Consider the following 7,500-nt stretch of genomic DNA (forward strand, 5'->3'; position numbering starts at 1 on the left):
ATTTTATTTTTTTCAATTTTTCGGGATGCACCGGGTAGAAGTTCAAACTTCAACCGCCGTGGGGGTCCCTGGCCAGCGTTCTGGTTCTCCGAAGTGGGGCTGAGGGGGTCCAGGCGGGTGCCCCCTGGTCCCCCCCGACGTGTTAGGGGGCGAGCGGTGGGTCTCCCCCAAGCCCAAAGCCCCGGTTCCCAGAGTCGGGTAAACTGCGCGACTAACAATGACTCTCTTAAGGTAGTCAGAAACCGGTGTGAGTGGTGTGGAAAGCCGATTCGGGGCTCCACGCTCTGGGCACAGGGGGATCTCCTAGTGGTGCCCCCCAGGCCCAGAGTGTGGAGCCCCAACTCGGCTTATTTTTATTTTTATTATTATTTTTTTTTTTTATTTAATTATTATTTTGGGATTATTAGACTGGGTAGAAGTTGCAACTTCAAACGGGCATATCTCCGGAACCAAGCCGAGTTGGGGCCCCATACACCCGGCGTGGGGGGCCCTCCTAGAGGCCCCCAATACCCCCGAGTGTGGAGCCCCAACTCGGCTTACTTTTCGAGTTACAGCCGGTCAAAGTTGAAACTTTAAAGGGCCATATCTCCGGAACCAAGCCGAGTTGGGGCCCCATACACCCGGCGTGGGGGGCCCTCCTAGAGGCCCCCAATACCACCGAGTGTGGAGCCCCAACTCGGCTCACTTTTCGAGTTACAGCCGGTCAAAGTTGAAACTTTAAAGGGCCATATCTCCGGAACCAAGCCGAGTTGGGGCCCCATACACCCGGCGTGGGGGGCCCTCCTAGAGGCCCCCAATACCCCCGAGTGTGGAGCCCCAACTCGGCTCACTTTTCGAGTTACAGCCGGTCAAAGTTGAAACTTTAAAGGGCCATATCTCCGGAACCAAGCCGAGTTGGGGCCCCATACACCCGGCGTGGGGGGCCCTCCCAGAGGCCCCCAATACCCCCGAGTGTGGAGCCCCAACTCGGCTTACTTTTCGAGTTACACCCGGTCAAAGCTGGACAGGAAGTGGCCGTATCTCGGGACCGGAAGGTCCCCGTGGCTCGGGACGGCGGGAGGAGCAAGGTCCCCGAGAGCGGGCCCCGCACCCGCCGCCGCGAGCCGCTGGGACCTCCCGGTCCCGAGATGGGCCCCGTTACGCGCGGGCGACTTTCGGAGAAAACGGCCCGTATCTCGGAGAGGGGAGGTCCCAGCGGCTCGCCCTTTCGGGTGTCGGGGGCTCCCCACGGGCCCTCTCGGACCCCGCCTGCCCCGGGCCCCTGGGACCTTTCCTTCCCGGGCGCCCCCCCGACACGTCGGGCCCCTCCGGGACCCGGGGGCCCCGGAGCTCGGGGGCGGGCTCTTTGCGAGGGGCCCGCCGGGACGCCACACTTGACCCGAGTCCGGTGTCTCTGGGCCGCCGGGTCCCCGAGCTACGGGCGTTCGAATTCGGGGCCCGAAAATCCCTCAAAGTCCGAAAACGTGCAGTGGGCGGGGACTTCCGGGGCCCCGGAGGCTCTGACGGCACACCCAGGGAGGTGCACCGTCCTCGGGCACGGCCAGGTGGCCCCCCCGGGGTCCTGGAAGTCCCCCCGCCCCCCGGAGACACCCACACCCACACCCACCCACCCACCGGACGGGAAGATTCCGTTTTTCGCCGATATCTCGAAAACGGCCGGGCGAAAAAATTTCAAACTCGGGTCTTCCGTAGGCCTCGGGGGGCCCTATCCAAAGAGGCCACCCGCGTCCCCGGGGGCCTCGGGGTCAGGGAGTTAGGCCCGGTCAAAGGCGCGGCGTTTTTGGCTTATATCTCGCGAACCCCCGGGCCAATCTTCCCCAAACTCGAATCGACCGTAGTGCCGGACGGGGCCTTTCGAAAGAGCCCACCCACGAGGTCCAACTCGCCCGGGTCCCCGAGTTATAGCCGTTCAAAGTCGGGGGTCCCGGCGAACGGCGATCCGGTAGGGGGCGTCCCCGGGGCCCGCCGCCGCCCTGGTTCGAGCGAGGGCCCCCGTGGGACCTCGCCACCCAAATTTGAGCTCTCTGGGCCTTCGCGTCGCGGAGATACGGGCGATTTTCTCCCGGGATCGTGACGTCATCGGCGGGCGCCATTTCAGAGCGCGGCCGAGGGTTTTCGGCCGATATCTCCGCGAATACTCGACCAAAAACGACGAAACGCATATGGACGCGTTCAGCTCGGCGAGACGGTTCGAATGAGCCCGGCCTCGGCCGGGCACGTCGAGTTTTCGGCGAGATATTTGCGTTTTTCCGCTTCCGGGGCGCTTTGGGGGCCCGTATCTCGGGCCCCCGGGGGCCCACGGGGCTGGGGGCGGTCTCATTCGAAAGGTCTCGTCCCGTTCTCCAGCCGACAAAAATTTGGCGTCGATCGGAGCCGCCTTCGGAGAGCTACGGTCGTTTGAAGCCCCGTGCGGTGGGGTTACCGTCCTTCAAACAGCCGCCGCTCGCAGGGGGAGTCCCGGGGAGGCATGGTTGCCTGTATGACTTGGGCTTAGAGCACCCAGCCCCGCGCTCCTGGAGGAACCTCCGGTGCACAGGGTCTGCTGCAACCAGCCACGTGGGTTCTGAGGGGTAGGGGAGCGTGCGCTCTCCTCCCCGGGCGGGCGGCCGGGCCCTGGGGGCTCGCGCCTCCACGGAGGGACCTCGCTCCCGGGGCTTCGTCCCCGGGGCTCGGGGACTCCGTGGCGGCTCGGCCCCCGGGGTTCGACCCCGCTCGCTCGCTCCAAAACCCAAGTCCAAAACGTGGGGTTGCACGGGAGCTCCGGGCGCGACGGGTCTCCACGCACGGCCCCGGGGAGGGAGCTCCGACCCGGGCCGGAGGCAGATTCGCCCCCCGCCCCCCGGCTGTCCGCCCGGAGCCGAGACGGTCCTAAAACGGGCCTTGGGGGTGATGTAGAAGGGTAACGCTCACACAACCAGGACTCACACAAACCGATCTGCATCCCAGGCAGGGTGCGGGTCTCCTGGGCACGAATAAAGCCCGATGCCCCGTGGGTGATGTTGGCCCTGGCCACTCAAGGCACTCACCCAAGCCAGAGAGGGTGCACTCTGGCTGGGGAAGCAGATTCAATCTCTGCTGTGGTGGAGCTCTGGAAAAACGCCAAACCTCCAGGAAAAGACGGCCCGGTTTCTCTGAAAAGTGCATCCCAGGCAGGGTGCGGGTCTCATGGGCACGAATAAAGCCCGATGCCCGTGGGTGATGTTGGCCCTGGCCACTCAAGGCACTCACCCAAGCCAGAGAGGGTGCACTCTGGCTGGGGAAGCAGATTCAATCTCTGCTGTGGTGGAGCTCTGGAAAAAACGCGAAACCTCCAGGAAAAGACGGCCCGATTTCTCTGAAAAGTGCATCCCAGGCAGGGTGCGGGTCTCCTGGGCACGAATAAAGCCCGATGCCCCGTGGGTGATGTTGGCCCTGGCCACTCAAGGCACTCACCCAAGCCAGAGAGGGTGCACTCTGGCTGGGGAAGCAGATTCAATCTCTGCTGTGGTGGAGCTCTGGAAAAACGCGAAACCTCCAGGAAAAGACGGCCCGGTTTCTCTGAAAAGTGCATCCCAGGCAGGGTGCGGGTCTCATGGGCACGAATAAAGCCCGATGCCCGTGGGTGATGTTGGCCCTGGCCACTCAAGGCACTCACCCAAGCCAGAGAGGGTGCACTCTGGCTGGGGAAACAGATTCAATCTCTGCTGTGGTGGAGCTCTGAAAAAAAAAAAACGCGAAACCTCCAGGAAAAGACGGCCCGGTTTCTCTGAAAAGTGCATCCCAGGCAGGGTGCGGGTCTCATGGGCACGAATAAAGCCCGATGCCCGTGGGTGATGTTGGCCCTGGCCACTCAAGGCACTCACCCAAGCCAGAGAGGGTGCACTCTGGCTGGGGAAGCAGATTCAATCTCTGCTGTGGTGGAGCTCTGAAAAAAAAAAAAAACGCGAAACCTCCAGGAAAAGACGGCCCGATTTCTCTGAAAAGTGCATCCCAGGCAGGGTGCGGGGTCTCCTGGGCACGAATAAAGCCCGATGCCCACCTTGAAACGGAGCCTGGGCTCGACTCTGAAGTCCAGATCTCGAAAAACGACAGAGTCCAAAAAGGTGCGGTGGCTCCAAACCTCCATGCCCTCAGACCTCCCTGGCCAGCCCAGGGAGGGTGGCCCGTCCTGGGCCAGACTCAGATTTCCCCCGCCACCCCTGGAGCTCCGCCTGGAGCGAAGACGGTCCTAAAACGGACCATGGGGCTCTTGTAGAGGATGAGGGAGGGAGAGAGGGGCCTTCAGAGAGCCCCTTGGCCGGCTTGACTCTGGAGTCGAATTTGGAAAAATAGACAAAGTCCATAAACGTGCTGTTGGTTCGGACCTCCAGGGCACTCAAGGCACTCACCCAAGCCAGAGAGGGTGCACTCTGGCTGGGGAAGAGGATTCAATCTCTGCTGTGGTGGAGCTCTGAAAAACACGAGAACCTCCAGGAAAAGGCGGCCCGGTTTCTCTGAAAAGTGCATCCCAGGCAGGGTGCGGGTCTCCTGGGCAAGAACGAAGCCCAATGCCCACCTTGAAACGGAGCCTGGGCTCGACTCTGAAGCCCAGATCTCGAAAAACGACAGAGTACAAAAAATGTGCGGTGGCTCCAAACCTCCATGCCCTCAGACCTCCCTGGCCAGCCCAGGGAGGGTGGCCCGTCCTGGGCCAGATTCAGATTCGCCCGCCACCCCTGGAGCTCCGCCTGGAGCGAAGACGGTCCTAAAACGGGCCTTCGGGGATGTATGAGAGAGGGGAAGCGTGGTGGTGGCAAACACAGAGGACCCCCTACCAGCGATCAGACCGTCGTGAGTCCCACTCAGAGTCACTCTGGGTGGGCATGTAAAAATCCAGATTACGCCGCGCTGGAGCTCTGGAAGTTACGAGACCTCCAGGAAAAGACAGGCTGGTTTTCTGAAAAGTGCACCCCAGGCAGGGTGCATCTTTTCCTGGGCACGAGCCCAGCGCACATGGTGTGGTGGTCCGGCTCTGGTGCCAAAGTTTGGGGGAAAAAATAGACAGAGTCCAATAACGTGGTGTGGTTCCAAAGCTCCATGCCCTCAGACCTCCCTGGCCAGCCCAGGGAGGGTGGCCCGTCCTGGGCCAGATTCAGATTTGCCCGCCACCCCTGGAGCTCCGCCTGGAGCGAAGACGGTCCTAAAACGGGCCTTCGGGGATGTATGAGAGAGGGGGAAGCGTGGTGGTGGCAAACACAGAGGACCCCTACCAGCGATCAGACCGTCGTGAGTCCCACTCAGACTCACTCTGGGTGGGCATATAAAATCCAGACTACGCCCCGTCGGAGCTCTGGAAGTACGAGACCTCCAGGAAAAGACAGGCTGGTTTTCTGAAAAGTGCACCCCAGGCAGGGTGCATCTTTCCTGGGCACGAGCCCGGCGCACGTGGCGGGGTCCGGCTCTGGTGCCAAAAAAATTGAGAAAAATCGACTAAGTCCAATGGCGTGACGTGGGTTCAAAGCTCCATGGTCTCAGACCTCCCTGGCCAGCCCAGGGAGGGTGGCCCGTCCTGGGCCAGAGTCAGATTCGCCCGACACCCCCTGGAGCTCGACCTGGAGGGAAGACGGTCCTAAAACGGGCCTTCGGGGCTGTATGGAAGAGGGCAAGTGTGGTGGTGCAAAACACAGAGCACCCCCTACCATTGATCAGACCGTCGTGAGTCCCACTCAGACTCGCTCTGGGTGGGCATATAAAATCCAGACTACGCCCCCCCCGTCGGAGCTCTGGAAGTACGAGACCTCCAGGAAAAGACAGGCCGGTTTTATGTAAAGTGCACCCCAGGCAGGGTGCGTCTTTCCTGGGCACGAGCCCGGCGCGCGTGGCGGGGTCCGGCTCTGGTGCCAAAAAATTTGAGTAAAATCGACTAAGTCCAATGACGTGGTGTGGTTCCAAAGCTCCATGGTCTCAGACCTCCCTGGCCAGCCCAGGGAGGGTGGCCCCGTCCTGGGCCAGAGTCAGATTCGCCCGACACCCCCTGGAGCTCGACCTGGAGGGAAGACGGTCCTAAAACGGGCCTTCGGGGCTGTATGGAAGAGGGCAAGTGTGGTGGTGCAAAACACAGAGCACCCCCTACCATTGATCAGACCGTCGTGAGTCCCACTCAGACTCGCTCTGGGTGGGCATATAAAATCCAGACTGCGCCCCCGTCGGAGCTCTGGAAGTACGAGACCTCCAGGAAAAGACGGGCTGGTTTTATGGAAAAAGTGCACCCCAGGCATATGCTTGTCGAACGGTCGGTCTGGGTAAACGGCGAGTGTCCGTGCTGTTGCGTGCGAACGAGATTCCCAATGCTAACGAACCTCCCCCGGCTGGCGACCGGGGAGAGCGCCTCGTTTTCGGGCACGAGCGAATGCGTCTGCCTGGCGGAGCCCCCGTCGGTGCCGAGGTGGTCCTGAGACGGGCCTTCGGGGTTTTGTCGAGGAAGGGGACAAGCGCCCCAATCGGACAAGGCGACGGGCTAAAAAATGGTGCTCGGTATCGGTTTCTGACATCCAGGCGGGGATGCGTCATCTGGGGTCGGCAGGCAGGCAGGCAGGCGGTCACCAGGGCGCTCTGGAGGAAAAGGCCCCCCTCCGGAAAAAAAGGACAGAGTCCGTAAACGTGAAGTCGAAAGAGTTCCCCAGGGCCGGCCCGTCTCCATGGCCGGTGACCTGGGTGGGTGCCTCGGACCCGGGGCGAGACGGTATCGGTGGGCGTGAACGGAGCACCCGTCGGTGCCGAGACGGTCCTAAAACGGGCCTTCGGGGTTTTGTCGAGGAAGGGGACGAGAGCCCCGCTCGGACAAGGTGACGGACCAAAAAAAAAAGCGTTGCTCGGTATCGGTTTCCGACATCCTGGGGAGGATGCGTCGTCTGGGGTCGGCAGGCAGGCGGTAACCAGGGCGCTCTGGAGGAAAAGGCCCCCCTCCGGAAAAAAGGGACAGAGTCCCTAAACGTGAAGTCGAAAGAGTTTACCAGGACGGCCCGCCTCCCGGGCCGGTCACCCGGGAGGGCGCTTCGTGCCCGGGGCGAGACGGTATCGGTGGGCGCGGCGGAGCTTCCGTCGGTGCCAAGACGGTCCTAAAACGGGCCTTCGGGGTTTTGTCGAGGAGGGGACAAACGCCCCGCTCGGACAAGGTAACGGATCTCCGTGTGACGGGCGCCTCCGGGTTGCCCACCCCCGGGGCCCGAGAGGAGCGCACCCCCTCCTCCCGGGCCGTCGACGCGAGGGGTGTTTAGCCTGATCGATTGGAACTTCGGACGCGCCTGGGGACGGCCCCTGCCCGGTCGAGAGACCGCTATGGGCAGCTTGCTCCTCCCCGCTCTGCGCGTCGACTCTAGACGCGGCCTCCCTCCGGGGAAAGCAGGCCGCGTCGACCTCGGGAGACTCAGAAGACCCGTCTGAAACGAACGTCCGCCACGGCGGGCGGAGGACGCGGTCGCGTCGGTCGGATCGGACGGCGAGCGGATCGGGGGGCTCGACACATCCCCCCACCCTCCCAGT

Source organism: Pimephales promelas, unplaced genomic scaffold, assembly GCF_988280905.1.
Source record: "Pimephales promelas unplaced genomic scaffold, fPimPro1.hap1.1 HAP1_SCAFFOLD_81, whole genome shotgun sequence".
In the NCBI taxonomy this organism is placed as follows: domain Eukaryota; kingdom Metazoa; phylum Chordata; class Actinopteri; order Cypriniformes; family Leuciscidae; genus Pimephales; species Pimephales promelas.